The sequence below is a fragment of the Zonotrichia albicollis genome, chromosome 9 (assembly GCF_047830755.1).
Source record: "Zonotrichia albicollis isolate bZonAlb1 chromosome 9, bZonAlb1.hap1, whole genome shotgun sequence".
NCBI lineage: Eukaryota > Metazoa > Chordata > Aves > Passeriformes > Passerellidae > Zonotrichia > Zonotrichia albicollis.
The window spans coordinates 15,647,440-15,664,229 of NC_133827.1; positions in this window are offsets into that span (position 1 = coordinate 15,647,440).

A 16,790-nucleotide genomic window follows, 5' to 3' on the forward strand; every position below is an offset into this window, starting at 1 on the left:
TTTCCTTCAAAGCAGTACAAAAGACAATGTGCACACCCTTTGTTTTCTTCCCAGAACAGGATTTCCCATTCCCAAACCTTGATTGGATGGAGAAGGAGGCTGAGAGGAAGAGGAAGGAGCCCTGGGACACCCAGATAGGTGAGGAGGAAGTCAGTTCCTATTTCCCCCTCTCTCCTGTTCCATCTCCCAGCCCAGCACACCCTCTGCCTGCAGGACAACCCCGCTGCCAACCCCGTCCTGCCAGGGATGTACTGGAGGGATGTCCTTCCCCTTCCCTCTGGCATGGAGGCAAATCCCATCCTGTCCTTGTCCTTCCTTCCCCAGACGAGGAGATGAACATGGAGACTAGAGAGGACAAATCCCCATGGAAGAACCTCATGGAAGAGGCCATTGTGAGTGACTCCAGGGCACAGGAATCCAAGGGGGAGGAAAATCCCCAGAGATTCCAGAGAAGGAGGGGCTCCAAACCCAGCCCAGGGTGCTCTGAGGAGGAAAGACCCTCCCTTAGCCAGGAAGGTGGACAGAGCTACAGCCAGCGCTTAGAGCCGGTGGTGCATGAGCAGATTTATGATGGGGAGAAGCCCCAGAAGTGCTTGGAGTGTGGGAAAAGCGTCAGGCAGTGACACCACCTGATCAGCCACCAGATGATCCACACTGGGGAATGGCCCTACAAGTGTGGGGAGTGTGGGAAGGGCTTCAGCTACAGAGCCAACCTTGTGACCCACCGACGCATCCACACTGGAGAGAGGCCCTACGAGTGTCCCCAGTGTCAGGAGAGGTTTCTGAGAAGCTTCAATCTCCTCCGCCACCAGCGGATTTGCAGCGAGGAGAGGCCCTTCCTCTGCCCTGAGTGCGGGAAGGGCTTCAAGCAAAACTCCCACCTCATCAAGCACCGGCACATCCACACTGGGGAGAGGCCCTACCAGTGCGACACATGTGGGAAGAGGTTTCAGACCAGCTCTCATCTCCTCCTGCATGAGCGGATTCACACAGATGAGAGGCCCTTGCTTTGCCCTGAGTGTGGGAAGGGCTTCAAGCACAACTCTACCCTCATCATCCACCAGCGCATCCATACAGGGGAGAGGCCCTATGAGTGTCCCCAGTGTGGGAAAAGCTTCACCACCAGCTCTCACTTGACCAGACACCAACGGAGCCACCAGTGAGGGATCCCTGCAAATGCCAGAAATGCAGGAACAGCTTCATGAACCACTCCAGCTTCATCCCCCTTGGGAGAACCCACATTGGGCAGAACCCTGGTTTTCCATGTTCCCCATGATCCATGCTGGGAAGACACCTGTCCCTTTTCCTACCAGTGCCAAAGACATGATGGGGCATTGAAAAACATGAGGGTCTTGCAATGGCTGTGTCATTACATTCACTCCCACCTCAGAGAATTTCCAGGTGCAGAAAAGGGACACACTCTCTCCCTGAGAAGAAGGGTGTCCTTTCCAGGTGGGGGAAATATGTTGCTGGGGAGAGCCAGGAAGTTGTGTTGTAATTTTCCCAGTAAACTGTTTCATTTATCCCTTCTGTTATCAATATTGTTTCTGTTCAGTTGTCCCTTATCTTGTTCCTGTTCCTAATAAATTGTTCTTATCCCAGAATGGACCTTTGCCTTTTGTGCTTTCCATGGGTGGTGGGAGGGCAGCGAGGGCAGCGCGGTTTTAGGGGGAACAGGAAATTGGGGAATCCCATTCCTGCACCCCGGCCCATGGAAACCGAGCGTCCCAGCTGGTCCCAGCCCTGGTGGCCATGGCAACAGCCTTGGGAGCGGGTCCTTGGCTCTTCCCTCTGGTGCCCAGGGACAGGAGTGGAGGGAATGGCTGCAGCTGAGTTGGGGCAGGCTCAGGTTGGATGTCAGGAAAAGGTTTTTGCCCAGAGGCTGCTGGGGCCCTGCCCAGGCTCCCCAGGGAAGGGTCCCAGCTCCAGGGCTCTCGGAGCTGCAGCAGCGTTTGGACAGCGCTGCCAGGCCCAGGCAGGCATTGTTGGGGTGTCCTGTGCAGGGCCAGCAGTTGGACTGGAGGATCCTGATGGGTCCCTCCCAGCTCAGCCAATTCTGTGGTTCTGGGATCCCATGAGCCTGGGAATGGGAGGGGGGGGGCTGCCAATGGTTGCCATGGCAACGGGCTGTGGCTGCAGGCCTGAGCTGGTGTCCATGGCAACCACCCCTGGCATGGGGTCTCCATGGAACTGCGAAGGGATTGAGCATAGCAACAGGGGTCTGGTGATGGTTGCCATGGAAACTGACCATAGCTACAGTGTTCTGGTGATGGTTGCCATGGAAACTGACCATCGCTACAGGGCCCTGGTGATGGTTGCCTGCTGAGGATCAGATTTCTCACAGGCCTTCAGGGGGGTTCACTGGGGTTTTTCCAAGAGTCTCCAGGCTGTTCTAGAGCTGGAATGTCACAGGCACAGACAGGGGCCCCATGGAGACCTCCCAGGCCTTTCTGGGGATGGTAAAGAGCCCTGTGGTCAGAGGCAGTCTCAGCCATTCCATGGTGACATCCCAGAGGACCTTGTGCTGCAAAGGCACCCATCTGTCACAGGCACATACCGGGGCTCCACGGTGACATCCCAGGAGTCCCCAGTCTGCCAAAGAGCCGGGATGTCCCAGACATTCGCAGGGTTCCTGTCATGGACAGATGTATTTATATAAATATGTATTCTCTATTATGGTAATTGTTAGACAAAATTGCCTCAATCAGAAATATTTATGCCAGGATGTAAGAGACATAAAATAGATTATACAGAGCACTAGGAAATTATTTCAAAGCAACTGTGTTAAGCAAAACCTGTAATTAAGCAGAGATTGATGTCACTCCCCAGACCAATGACCATGGGCAATTCCCTTTGGCTCAGGCTGGAGCAGTGACCTTGAGGGTGTCCCCACCACTGGGAGGAATCCCCATACCCCTCAAGAAAGGAAATGTCAGGAGATGCTGCCATTAAAATTTGGGATGGGGCTTTTCCAGTCTGAGGTGCTGCCCTGTCAGTCAGATGTGCCCAGACTGGGCCTTCTCAGCAGCTCTGCAGAAGCTCTCAGTGGTGTCACTTGGTTGTTCCTTTCTCTGGGGATTTTTCCACCTCTGCCACAGTATCAGCTCCCTCTGAGGTTGTTGAACTTTGAGATGGAGGAGTCAGACTGGTTTCAGCTTTATTCACTCCCAAAGCAGTGTGACTCCCCTCCTTCATTTCCCACTGGAGGCTTTGCAAACAGGGCCTTGCTGGAGTTGCTGCAGCCCATTGCAGGCAGAGCCTCCTGCTCCAGCAGGAACTGCCTTTCCTGTGCCATGAGCAGGGCAGGTCCCGCTGCAGGAAAAGCCCCAGGCCAGCCCCAGCACAGGGAAGGGCTCGGGCACACGGGCAGAGTGCCGTGCTGGGAGCTGGGCCAGGGAGAGCCTGAGGCACCAAAGGCACCTTGGCAGCAGCAGCTGCTTGCAGGCCATGGCCAGAAGCCTCCCTTGGCAGCCCGGCCTGGTGGCCACCACTGCAGAGCTGCTGCCTCAGGGCTCATTCCTGGCTGGGCTCTGAAAAGCCACTTCTGCTCCAGGAGCCAGACTGGGAAGCCATTGGCCCCAGCACCTTGGGGACAAGATATTAATGACAAAACTCTTCATGCCAGCAGAGCCAAGGCAGGGGCAGAGGAAAGGGCAGAGCCAGGCCCAGGGGACAGGGCTGCCACGGTGATGGCTGTGAGGTCACTGCCCCTGCAGCAGCCTGGCTGCCCTCAGCAGACATTCTGGCCAGAAGCCTTGTGAGGGCACCCAGCACAGCAGAGAACCCACACTACAGGAATTCTGTCACTGGGGATGAGAGGGTTTCAATGGGCAAGGCTACACAAATCTCCTGCTCTTGGACAATTCCAGGGCTGAGGAATCCACTTCTCTGGAAAAACAGCTGCAGCTTCCTGCCACTTTTATAATTGTAAAATATTTCCTCTTTCTAACAAATGTTAATTTGTCCCCATTCAGTTTAAAGATACTGACCTGTTTTCTATCACTGTAGGATTTATTTTAAAATAACTTCGAATGCTATTTTTCCCTTTTCACAGACCTTGGATAGGACTCAAAAATCTCCCAGAATGGGGTTTGGAGGCCTCATCACAAAATCAGCAGGGAGAGGCTGATGGCTCTGGAGTCAGCGGAGTAGAGACTGAGGACTGAAAGGGAATAGCCTGGGAGGGATTGAATGGTGATGTCAGACTGGAGCTTTTCTTCCTGGAGGATATGAGCATGAGGAGGAAATAATGGCACCAAGGGCAGCTGGAGAGGCCCACACTCAACACCAGCAGAAAGGAATTTCCCTGGCAGGGCAGGACTGTGATGGAGCATGTGCCCAGCAGGAGCCTGGAGCAGCCCAAGGCTCTGTGTGGGCAGGCAGAGGCAGGCAGGAGGCAGAGCTGTCAGCAAAGGAAGGGCCCAGCCAGGTGGGGCAGCCGGGGGATGCCGACAGCCTGCAGGGACAGAGGCACAGTTGTGCTCAGCAGCAGAGACACATTTTCCTCGCTTGTCCCCAGCTGTCATCACTGCCACCAGTGTTCTGCTCTACCTGGAACCTGCAGACACTTTCTCGGTCCTGTCCTTCAATGGGACCCTTCAAGAAAACATCTGTGTTTCAATTTATTTTTGAGTTTTTGAGAAGTTTTTGGGCACATTGTGAGGGACTGAGTCTGATGCAAAGAGCACCAAAGCCCCAGAGGATCATTAAAGTCCCTGTGCTGTGTCTGTGCTGCTGAGCTGGGCAGGGCTCCTGGCCCAGAGGCAGCTCCTGGCAAGGGCAGCACTGCAGAGAGACAGCTCTGTCCAGGAGCAGCTCCTGTGCACAGCCCAGCAGGGCTGGGGCACTGCCAGGGCCCCTCAGGGACACCAGCAGGGCACAGACAGAGCTCACAGGGGCTCAGCACTGGCAGCGGCTTGGGATGGCCCTGAGGGGGCTGTGTCACAGCAGCACCTCTGTGGCTGTGTCACAGAGCCACAGAGCAGCTGTGATGTCAGCAAGGCACTGTGGGACAGCACAGAGTTGGCTGTGTGAGGTCACAGATTGGGCTGTGACATCACAGAGTTTGTTTTGTGAGGTCACTGAGGAGCTACAGCGTCATAGAGGGAACTGTGTGACATCAGAGACCAGGCTGTGAGATCATGGCATGGCTGCATGACATCATAAAAGTTGCAGTGAGGTCAAAGTATGTGCTGTGACCTTACAGAGTGTCAGTATGACATCACAGAGAGGGTTTTGTGACATCACTGAGGGGGGCTGTTACATCACAGAGCTGGCTGTGACATCATAGAGTAGGGTGTGAGGCCATAGAGCAGATCCTGCCATCATAGAAGGTGGCTCTGTGACATCAGGGAGTGGGCTGTGACAACACTGGGTGGCTGTGTAACATCATAGAGCAGGCTGTGACATCACAGTAGAGATTGTAAAATCATAGAGTGACTTTCTGACATCACAGAGACTTCTGTGACGTCACAGAGCAGCTGTATCACATCATAGCGTGGCGTCTCAGAGTTGGCTCTGGGACATCACAGGGGCTGTGTGACATCACAGGGGTTGTGTGACATCACATTTATCTGTGTGACATCACAGGGGCAGTGTGACATCACAGGGGCTGTGTGACATCACAGGGGCTGTGTGAGGTCACTGGGGAGGTAACTCTACCCCGGCCCCCCTCACAGCTCGCCCCAGAGCAGTCCAACACTGCTCGTGCACAGCGGGGTCCCCCCCTGTCCCCCTGGGTCCCCTCGCCCCCAGCCCCGCAGCCTCCCCCAGAGGGTGTTCCACAAGATCGACCCCAGAGCCTGACACAGGGCCGGGGGGCCAGGGCCCTGGGGGTGGCACAGGGGGACAGGGACCCCCCGGCAGCGTCCCCGTGTCCCCCAGGACCAGAGCCTGGGCCAGGCCTCCTTCACCCTGCTACCAACGAGGCCTTGAGAGCGCTGGAAAATCCCCAGCAAGGGAGCAGCAAAAACCAGATTTAATATTAAGGGACAGCAGCACAAAGTTCCTTAGCAAGAGTCACTCTGCTCCCGACTGGACACTTCAGGCACACCAGGGAAACAAAGCAACAACAAAACCAATCAAAATCCAGGCAATCAAACCAGAAATTAACTAAGAACTGTCGAAATTTGTGCACCTGAATGTGTGCCTAAAGGACAGTGAGGGCAAGGATAAAATGAATGCAGCCTAAAAGCTAAACAGAACTCAAATTTAAGAGGCCTTGATTGATACCTTAGACTTCAGAATTTAGCAATAGAACAGCACTTGACAGTATTTAACCTTACGTATAACCTAGGACTTAATGATTTTACAGTGGAAAACACTTCATAATATTCAGCTTAGCTTATAACTTATGTTAAACTTCACTACTTAGCAAAAGAAAAACTCTTAGCAGCATTTAACTTAGCTTACAGTTTGTGACTCACCCTTACCTACAGGCCTGACTGATTTAGCTATCCAAGGCACTCCAACCCGTTAGAGAGCAGCATTTCTGCCACATTTCCCCAGCACAGGCAGTCCTGTGTGCACACAGACACAAAGAGTCAGTGCAAGGCAGCTGTGAGCAATTCCCCTGAGGGCAGGCAATGCTCACTGCTGATTCTTTGGCATCTCCCCAGCAAAGGGCAAAGAGTTGAGCCTGGAGGAGTGGGGGGATCGGCCCAGGCTCCGTCGTTGTTCAGGATCCCCGAGTGCAGCAAACGGGAGAGTTCACGGCTGGAGAGGCCCCACTCAGAGGGAGTCGCTGGCCCAGGAGAGCTCCAAGGGCTCCTTTTGGAGCACTGTTTGCAGGGCCCCAAGAGAGGGGCTTCAGTCCCAGCAATGGCTCATCCTGGCCACACTTGGCACCAACAGCTTTCTTTGGCACGGTGAGAACAGGAATGTTGTGCCACTGAGGGAACAGAAACAGCTCCCAGGGCTGCTGCTAAAGGAACCAGGAGCTGGTTGGGCAGCAGCAGTGGCTGGAGCAGACAGTGTTTGTGATGAGCTGCAGAGGAGCTGAGCCCAGGGCTGTTGGTCAAGGCTGAGGCCCAAGGAGCATTTCTCAGCTGGCAGGGCGGCCTGAGAAGGGGAGGGGGGAATGCAGCAGCACAGGGCCATGGAACCAAGGGACCATTGTGACACCGTGGGGCCCTGTGAGACAAAGGGACCAGTGTGACACTGTGGGGCCCTGTGAGAGCAAGGGACCATTGTGACACTCTGAGATCTCATGGAACCATGGAGACCACGGTGACATTGTTGAGTCTCATGGAACCAAGGGGACAGTACTGACACTGTGTGACTCCATGGAATGTAGGGATCATTGTGCCACTGAGAGGCTCCATCAAACCAAGGGTCCATTGTGACACTGAGGGGCCTCATGTAACTGTGGAGAGCACTATGGCACTTTGGGGTGTCATGGAACCAAGGGGCCATTGTGACACTGTGAAACCCCATGGAACCAAAGGGGTTCCATGACATTCCTTGACATTGCAAGGCCTTATGCAACCATGGAACCATGGAAAGACCATTAAGTCACTTCACAGCCTCATGGAACCAGGGAGCCATTGTGACACTGAGGGGACTCTTGGAATCCTGAAGACCATTGTGACACCGCGAGGCCTCATGGAATAAGCAAAGCACTGTGACACTGTGGGGCACCATGAAACAAGAGGCCTTTGTGACACTGCAGGGCTGCATGGAACCAAGGGGCCATTGTGACATTGCCAGGCCTTCTGTCATCAGTGTTCCTGGGTCCCTGTGGTTCCATGAGGCCCCATGATGTCTCAAGGATCACTGGATAACAACAAGGCCCTGAGGTATCCCAAAGGATCCTTGTTAACAACTGGTCTCACTGAGTCACAAGGGCCTCTGGATTCCATGAGGACCCACAGTGTCAGTGTCCCTTTGGTTCCATTTCGTCCTGTAGTGTCACGAGGATTCCTGGGAACCATGAGGCCCTGAGGTATCACAATGGATGGTTCCATGAAGCCCCAGAGTTTCACAGTCTCCTCTTGGTTCCATGGAGGCCCAGGGCCCCAAAGGAGTCTCTGGATTCTACAAGACTCTGGAGTGTCACACGGCCCCTGTAGTCCCATGAGGATTTGCAGTGTGCCAATGTCCCCAGGAGACCCTGCAGTGTCACAGAGGAGCAGCACAGGAGTGGGCAAAGCACCAGGGGAGGTTTGGCAGTGTTCCCGTGTCTGTGACACAACAGAGGTGGCAACATCAACGTTCCCCTCTCTATGATACTACAGTGGTTCAAGACCGAGCATTGCCCTCTCTGTGACACCACAGGAGTGGCAGCCACAGTGTTCCCCACTCTGTGACACCACGGCTCTGGCAGGACCATGTCCCCCCCTCTATGTGACACCACAGCAGTGACAATTCCAACGGTCCCCTCTCTGTCCCACCACAAGGGTGGCAATTCCAATGTTCCCCTCTCTGTGACACCATAGCTGTGGTAGCTCTAAAATTCCACTCTCTGTGACACCACAGCAGTGGCTGCCCTAAATCCCTTCTCTGTGACACCACAATAGTGAGAGCCACAATATTCTCCTCTCTATGACACCACAGTGGTTGCAGCCCCTGTGTTCCTGTCTCTGTGACAACACAGCTGTGCCACCCCTCTTCCTCCTCTCTGTGACACCACAGAGGTGGCACCCCCAGCATTCCCCTCTGTATGACACCAACACAGTGACAGACCAAATATTCCCCTCTCTATGAGAAAACAGTGCTGGCAGCACCAATGTTCCAATCTCTCTGACACCACATCAGTGGCACACCCAACTTTGCCCTGTCTATGAAAACACAGTAGTAGCAGCCCCAACGTTCCCCTCTCTGTGACGCCACAGCAGCTGAAGCCACAACTTTCTCTCTTTGTGACACTGCAGCTGTGGAAGCCCCACGTCCCTCTCTCTCTGACTCCACAGCAGTGGCAGCCCCAACCTTCCCCTGTCTGTGATACCACAGTGGTGGCAGCCCCAAAGTTCTCCCAGTGACACCACTGCTATGGCAGTCCCAATGTCCCCTTCTCTGTGGCACCGCAGCAGTGGAAGCCCCAAAGTTCCCCTCTCTATGACACTACAGGGGTGGCCGTCCAAAGTTCTACTCTCTATGGCAGCACCACAGTGGCAGTTCCAACATTCCCCTCTCTGTGACACCTTAACATTTGCAGCCCCAGTGTTTCCCTGTCAGTGACACCCCAGTGGTGGCACCCACAGCATTCTCCTCTCTATGACAGCACCACAGTGGCAGCCCCAACATTCCCCTCTCTATGACTCCACAGGGGTGGCAGCCCCAAATGCTCCCCTGTCTGTGACACCACAGCAGGGACTCCCCCAACATTCCCCTCTCTGTGATACCACTGAGCTGGCAGTCCCAACATTGACTTCTGTATGACACCACAGCGGTGGCAGCCCCAAGATTACCCTCTCTATGACAAAACAGGGGTAGCAGCCCCAAGGTTCCCCTGTCTTTCAGCCCACAAGAATGGCAGCCCCAACACTCCCCTCTATATGGTACCACAGCAGTGGGAGCTCCAGCATCCCCTGTCTGTGACACCTCAGCTTTGGCAGCCCCAACATTCTCCTCTCTATGACTCCACAGCAGAGGCAGCACCAATATTCTCCTCTCAATGACAATACAGCACTGGAAGCCCCAGCGTTCCCATGTGTATGATACCACTGTGGTGTCAGCCATAAAGATCCCCTCACTATGGCACCACAGCAGTGGCAGCCCCAGTGTTCCCCTCTCTAAGAAACCACAGCTGTGCCAGTCCCATTTTCCCAGTCTCTGTGGCACCACAGTGGTGCTGCCTGAACGTTCCCCCTCTGTGACTCTGCAGCTGTGGCAGCAGCAGTAAAACAGAAGCAGCATCTGTGGAACAGCAGGGGTGCAGTGGAGGAGCAGAGATGGAGCAGAGGAACAGTGGGAGATGAGCAGTGTTGGAGCAGCAGTGGAGCTGCCGTGAAAGAGCAGAGGAACCGTGCTGAAACAGAACAACACAGCTTTTGAGCAGCAATGGAGTGAGCATGGAAAAAACAGAACAGTGGTGGCACAGGAGCTGCAGCCATGGAACAGCGGTGGCACAGGAACTACAGCCATGGAACAGTGGTGGCACAGGAGCTGCAGCCATGGAACAGCGGTGGCACAGGAGCTACAGCCATGGAACAGTGGTGGCACAGCCCCACAGCTGTGGAGCGGCGCCTGAGATGCCGAAGCTGCGGGACGCAGAGCGGCTCACAGCGCTGTGTCCTGCAGGAGCCGGCCCCGCACACACCAGAGCGATGCCCCTCAGGCTGAGCCAGAGCCGGGGGCACAGGCAGGAATTGCTGCTGGGCTGTACAAGGTGTGGATCGAGTGCATTTAATAGTCACCTGGGGATTTGATCCTGCTCATTTTGGCTACTTTTGTGCTGTTGGGACCATTCCAGTTCATCTGAAGTCGTGAACTCAGGAGAAACTTGGGACAAAAGGAATCAAAGTGCCTTCTGTCCTGCTGTCTTGGTTTGGAAAGACAGGTGCCTGCTAAGGAAGGCAGGAGCCTCCCCTGAAATGGAGAATGTAAAATTCCCACCACCACCAAATTGCTAGGAATTTTAAATTAAGGGAAGCTCTCAGGCAAAAAATATGGGAGCAGGAAATAACAGTGCTTTCATAGAGAAGAAAATAAAAGGATAAAATAAACAATGCAGTAAACTAGAACAGAACTTAGAGAGTCAGAACACAACTTGACACCCTGTTGGTCAGGGTGTTGGTAGCAATCCAATTGGAAATGTGGCTGCAGTCCTCCTGGAATGTCAGGTTCTGTTGGAGCAGGGGGTCCTGTAGAAAAGGGTGTAGTCTTTCTCTGAGGATCCAGTGGAAGAAGAGGCAGCTGCTGTTCCTCTGGGAAATCCAGTGGAGAAGCTGTGCTGCTATTCCAGAATCTCCATATTTTATCCAGTTAGGAATGCTTAGTTCTTCCATCTGGGCGGAGCATCTCCCAATGGGATGCTGTAGTTCTTATCAGCCATGCAGTGACATTCAATAGCCTGTTATCAGCAGATGCCTTTCCCCCCAGACGGAGGAGTGGCTGTGGAAGAGACAAGGAAAACTGCTATACAGATGGCAAATAGAATGCATCTTGCCTTGCAATCTGGGGCACCTGCAGAGAAAGACATCTTGGTAGAAGCTGAATGATTTCTGATTTAGGAAATCATTAAAAAAAAAAAGTGGGTCATTTATTGGCCTGTGGTTTGTTCTCATCCAGAAAGATGTTCCAAAGTACTGCAATTTGGCATTAAAAATCAGGAACGTGCCTCTTCATCTGGATATTGCACATGGACTACAGAGGTATTTGTCATCATTATGACAGGAAAACAATTGGAGATCTTTTCCCAATTTAACTCTTTCTTCCTGTCTCTGGGATTAGGCCTCCAACACCTGCTGTTGGAGTCTTCTTTCCATAATCTGCTCCTTTGGAGTTGGGATGTGACAAATCAGTGGGAGGAGGGAGAGACCATTAAAACTGCAAACTCTGTTTTTTATAGTCTCTGGATTTCCAGTGCTTAGAAATTGTCACGTTTTCAACTGTCTGAACAAATCCCACATTGCTTACTTTTTCTGTGGCAGAAAACCTTCCTTTGGCCCCATTTAGGAACTGAGCTTGGGAAACACCTCATTGCACATGCTTTTTTGTTGGTTTTGCTAAGAGATGCCAAGAAAATCAGTACACGGGGCAGGGATGAGGGAAAGGGAAGAAACAACTCCTTTCTTTATCTTCCTTGTGGGAACTCTCCTCTAGAGATTGTGCTCCAGCCAGAGACTTCCCAGGCCAAGGGCTGAGGGGATCAATTCAGCTGAGGGAGTTGAGGCATCTCCTCCCTGGTCTGTAGCCCTGGGGCTGAGAGGGGACACGGGTGTCCCCCTTGCAGCCCTTGGAATGGGGGATTCCTCCTGCCTCTGCCAGGTGCTCCTGATCCTGGCATTAGCCCTGGCTTGGCTGCTCCTGCTCTGAGCTCCCTGCCATGGTCATTGCTGGTGCTGGAGGGCAGGAGGGAGGGATTCAGTGCAAATCTGGGAGGTGCCAGTGGGCTCAGAGATGTGTGGAGGTGACAGTGACAGAGTGATGGGAGGAGCAGATGGACACAGGGACAAGACAACACCCCAGGGAAAACCTCTTGGAAATTTGAGGGACTTTGAGTGTAAAATGCACACAGACACAGACACACAGACACAGAATGCTGCAAAGCATTTCCCAGCTGTCTTAGGTTGGACATGGGGGGTGTATTCTATTCCTATCTGATGGGGCAGTTAGCTTCTGTTAATTGGGCAGTTTTCTTTATCTTTTCCAAAACCCATCCTCCCTCCCAGGAGATATCTTCTGTTAATGGGCCATTGAGTGCCACTGCATGACTGATAAAATTCCATCATCCCGTTGTGAGAAGCTCTGCCCAGAGGGAGGAGCCAAGCATTCCTACCTGGATATAATCAGAAGGCTGGAAGACCAGAGTCAGCCTTTTCCACAGGATTCCCAGAGGAAGACCAGGCCCAACATCACCACCACTGGATCATCAGAGGAAAACCCCACTGTTCTACAGGATCCCTGCTTCTACAAAACCACACCTGTCACTGCAGGAGGACTGCAGCCACCATTTATTGGGACTTCTACCACGACTGTGACCCACAGGCTGTCAGGTCGTATTCTGAATCTGTCAGTGATTTTTCTCTGTACTGTTGCCTTTATATTTTAATTTTCCTGCTAAATAACTCTTATTCTTATTCCCATATCTGTTGCCTTAGAGCCCAATAATTTCAAAATCATAACAGTTCAGAAGGAGGGTGTTTACATTTTCCATTTAAAGGGAGGCTCTTGCCTTCCTTAGCAGACACCTGTCTATTCAAACTGTGACTGCCCCACGACACCCAGGTGGGTGCGGAGGAAGTCAGTGCCCCTTTTCCCCTCTCTCCTTCTCCATCTCCCAGCCCAGCACGGCCCCCGGCTGCAGGGGAACCCCACTGCCAAAGCCATCCTGCCGGGAAGCACTGGGGACATCTCCTTCCCCTTCCCTCTGGCACAGAGGCAAATGTCATCCTCTCTTTGTCCTTCCTCCCACAGACAAGAAGCTGCGGATGGAGACCAGGGTGGACAAATCCCCACAGCAGAACCTCGTGGAAGAGGCTGTTTTGAGCAGCTCCATGGCACAAAAATCCAATGGAGAGGAAAATCCCCAGAGATCCCACAGGAGGAGGGGCTCCAAACCCAGCCCAGGGTGCTCTGAGGAGGAAAGACCCACCCTGGGCCAGGAAGGCGGGCAGAGCTTCAGCCAGGGCTCAGAGCTGGTGGTGCATGAGCAGCTTCACCATGGGGAGAAGCCCTACAAGTGCTTGGTGTGTGGGAAGAGCTTCAGGCAGAGCAGCACCCTGATCCACCACCACATGATCCACACCAGGGAATGGCCCTACGAGTGTGGGGAATGTGGGAAGGGCTTCAGCTGCAGCTCACAGCTCATCAGGCACCAACGCATCCACACTGAGGAGAGGCCCTACGAGTGTCCCCATTGGGGGAAGAGATTTCGGATCAGCTCCCATCTCGTCCTGCATGAGCGGATTCACACTGAGGAGAGGCCCTTCCGCTGCCCTGATTGCGGGAAGGGATTCCAACGCAACTCCCATCTCATCATCCACCAGCGCACACCGGGGAGAGGCCCTACGAGTGTCCCCAGTGTGGGAAGAGCTTCTCACACAGCTCTACCTTGACCCGACACCAACGGAGGCACCGGTAAGGGAAGCCCTGTGCGTGCTCCAACTGCAGGAGGAGCTTTGTGCACTGGTGCAGCTTCATCCCCCATGGGAGGACCCACACTGGTCAGAACAATGGTGACCCACATTCCCAGCGATCCATGTTGGGAGGACACCTGGCTGATTTTCCTTTTGGCCCTAATTTTCTTCTGATTTGTCTTTATCACTTAAAAGCACCTGAAATAGGACTAAAATGAAAGTAACTGATCAAGGATGCCCAAAGTCCCGCCATTTAACAGGTGTTTGAGGTGGAATTTATGGTTTGTGAACATTTGTTCTGCAGGATTTGTGGGTTGTGGGGGGATTTCAGCAAGTGTTCTCCTATCTTTGCACTCCAGAATTCCAGATAGATTGGTCTGTCACCTCAAAATGATTCAATCCCATTGAAAACACCTCAATTTCACCCCAAAATTGACCAATCCATGTCAAAATGCCTTATTCTCACCTAAGAAAAATTCAGTCCCATGACAAATCTGCTTGATTCCGCAATGTCCAGGATGAGATGGGGTTGGAAGGAGATTGGGAGAAGTGCATCCAAATTTGAGGGTGTGGGATCGTGATTGTGTGGGGCTGGGTGTGTGGCCTGTATTTTGATAGTAAATAAAACTTTCAGAATTACTGATTTCTGTCCCATTCATTTTTTGTCAGTTCCAGTTTGTTTTTCAGCGTGCCACCTTCGCAGCTGATTGTGTTTGTGCCCTTCTTTCTCTCCTGCCTGTCTTTTCCTGATCTGTTTCTCTTTCAGTGTCTCCCTTGACCCAGGGCAGCTCCCACCAAAGACCCTGCCCTGATTTAATTCCCACTCCAGGAGCTATAACAACCACGGGTGAAGCTATGAAGGCTGGCAGTGAAATGTCACTGTGAGATCTTACTCCACTTGACTTTGGCTCCTTCTTAAGAGCTTTGCATTCCAGGGCAGGAACATCTTTTCCTGGCTGGGAACTGGAATTCCAGCCCCTGGGAGTGTGTGCCGTGGATCCTAGAGGGGCATTCCCGAGGCTCCCAGGGTGCTGCTCCTGCCGTGCCTCCCAAGGAGCTGTGCAGGGCCAGGGGACAAGGTCCAGCAGCTCTGTTGGTTCTGCAGTGCCACAAGGGCCCCTGGTTCCACGATTTTCCCTACTGCCATCAGCGGTTCCTTGGTTCCCATGATGCCCTGCTGTGTCACCATGGATATTTGGTGCCATGAAGTTCTTCAGTGTCACAATGGCCTCCCTCGCTCCATGAGCTTCCACAGTGTCACAATGGCCTCCTTGGATGGGCAGTGTCACTATGGACAATTGGCTCCGTGCAGCCCTGCTGGGTCACCATGGACTCTTTGGTTCCATGAGGTTCTGGGGGTGTCTCCATTGTCTCCTTGGATCCACAGTGTCGCAATGGACCACTGGATCCACGTGGCCCTGCTGTGTCACCATGGCCCCTTGGTTCCATGGCACCCCAGTGTCACAATTGACTCCTTGCTTCCACGTCAACTCCTCAGTGCTAAAATGGCCCCTTCGTTCCATGAGGAGCACAAAAGTTTTGTAGCAACTTTAAAAAATTGTGCTTACTACACCTGGGAACATCTGTTTGCACTCAAAAGAGAGGTAGAAGGTGAGGATAGCACCAGCAGCTTCATCTGCAACAGAGATCCAGGGAAAGGACAGGGAAAGAGAATTAACTGCAAGACTCCGAGAATTCTTCTCCCAGAGATCATTTCTGCTCACACAGTCCCTTGTAGAAAGGTGACATCATTCCAGGCAGCCTGGATTGAGCAGGTGGTTTCTGAGGTGGGTTTGTTTTTCAGGAAACCCACTCAGGCTTTTCCATTTGTTCTGGTTTGAAAACAAAACCAGAGAGAGACTCAAAGTCAGAAATACAATTTATTAGGGAAAAAAAATAAAAAAATCATGCAATAATACAAAAGAAAAAACACTGATAAAGTCAGAATATAACCTGTCACTCTGTTGGTCAGGGTGTTGATAGCAGTCCAGTTGTAGTAGGGTGTAGCCTACCTCTGAAGACCCAGTGGAAATGGCAGCTGTTGCTCTGGGAAATCCAGTGGAAAGGCAGCTTGTTGTGTCCCAAAGCCCAGATAATATCCAGGGGGGGATGCTTAGCTCTTCCCCCCTGGGTGGAGCATCTCACAATGGGCTGATATCATTCTATGAGTCATGAGGTGGGTCCATTAAACAGAAATGGCTCCTGGAGGGCGTTATCTCTGAGGCATGCAGAAAGGCATTGATGGGCCTATTAACAGGAGATAAGGAATAAAACAATGCCCCTCCTGTTTCAACAGCTCTTGAGGATGGGAATAGCATACATCTTTATATTCTAACCTAGGACATCTCTCACCAATGGAATTGTGGGACAGAATAATTTCATATTTGGTGTCATTTCGTGCTCTGCTGGGAGTCTCCTGAGGGCTGGTAGTGCTGTTGGCTTCAGGAACAGTTTGGGTAATGGCTGTAGGACTGAGGGCTGGGTAAAAAACCAGAACAGTATTCTCTATTTATAGTCTTATGCTACATGCCAAATTTTCCTGCAGTTATTACAGTTTCCACTGCCTTTATTACATTCTGGATTGTGGGGAAGCACGTTTGCTGCAACCAGCATTTCAATTGCACCCTGGCTGGTGGCCTTGGCTATGCTGGAGTCACGGTCTGAGACAGCATGGCAAATGCTTGCATCAACCATCTGAGCAATGGTAGGCTCAGGGTCAAGGGGGAGACTGTGAAGAACCTTTCTGCAGTCAATAGTGGCATTACAGAAAGCTAATTTGCGAATAAGATAATCCTGGACCTTTTGATCAATTACCTGTTTTCCAGGGCTTTCATAAGGTGCTTTATGAACTTGATATAGCTCTCATCCAGGCCCTGGTGAATGTCAGTGAAGTCAGTGTGAGGTGTAGAAGCATCAGGTGTTTGGAGGAGGGTGGACTGTGCAGCGCCTTTGAGATCTTCCAGTATTGACTGGGGATGACTTCAGCCTGCTACTGCAGTCTAGTATAGTCTCCTTCCCTGGTAATGCGGTCCATTGTGAGGTGTTGTCGCC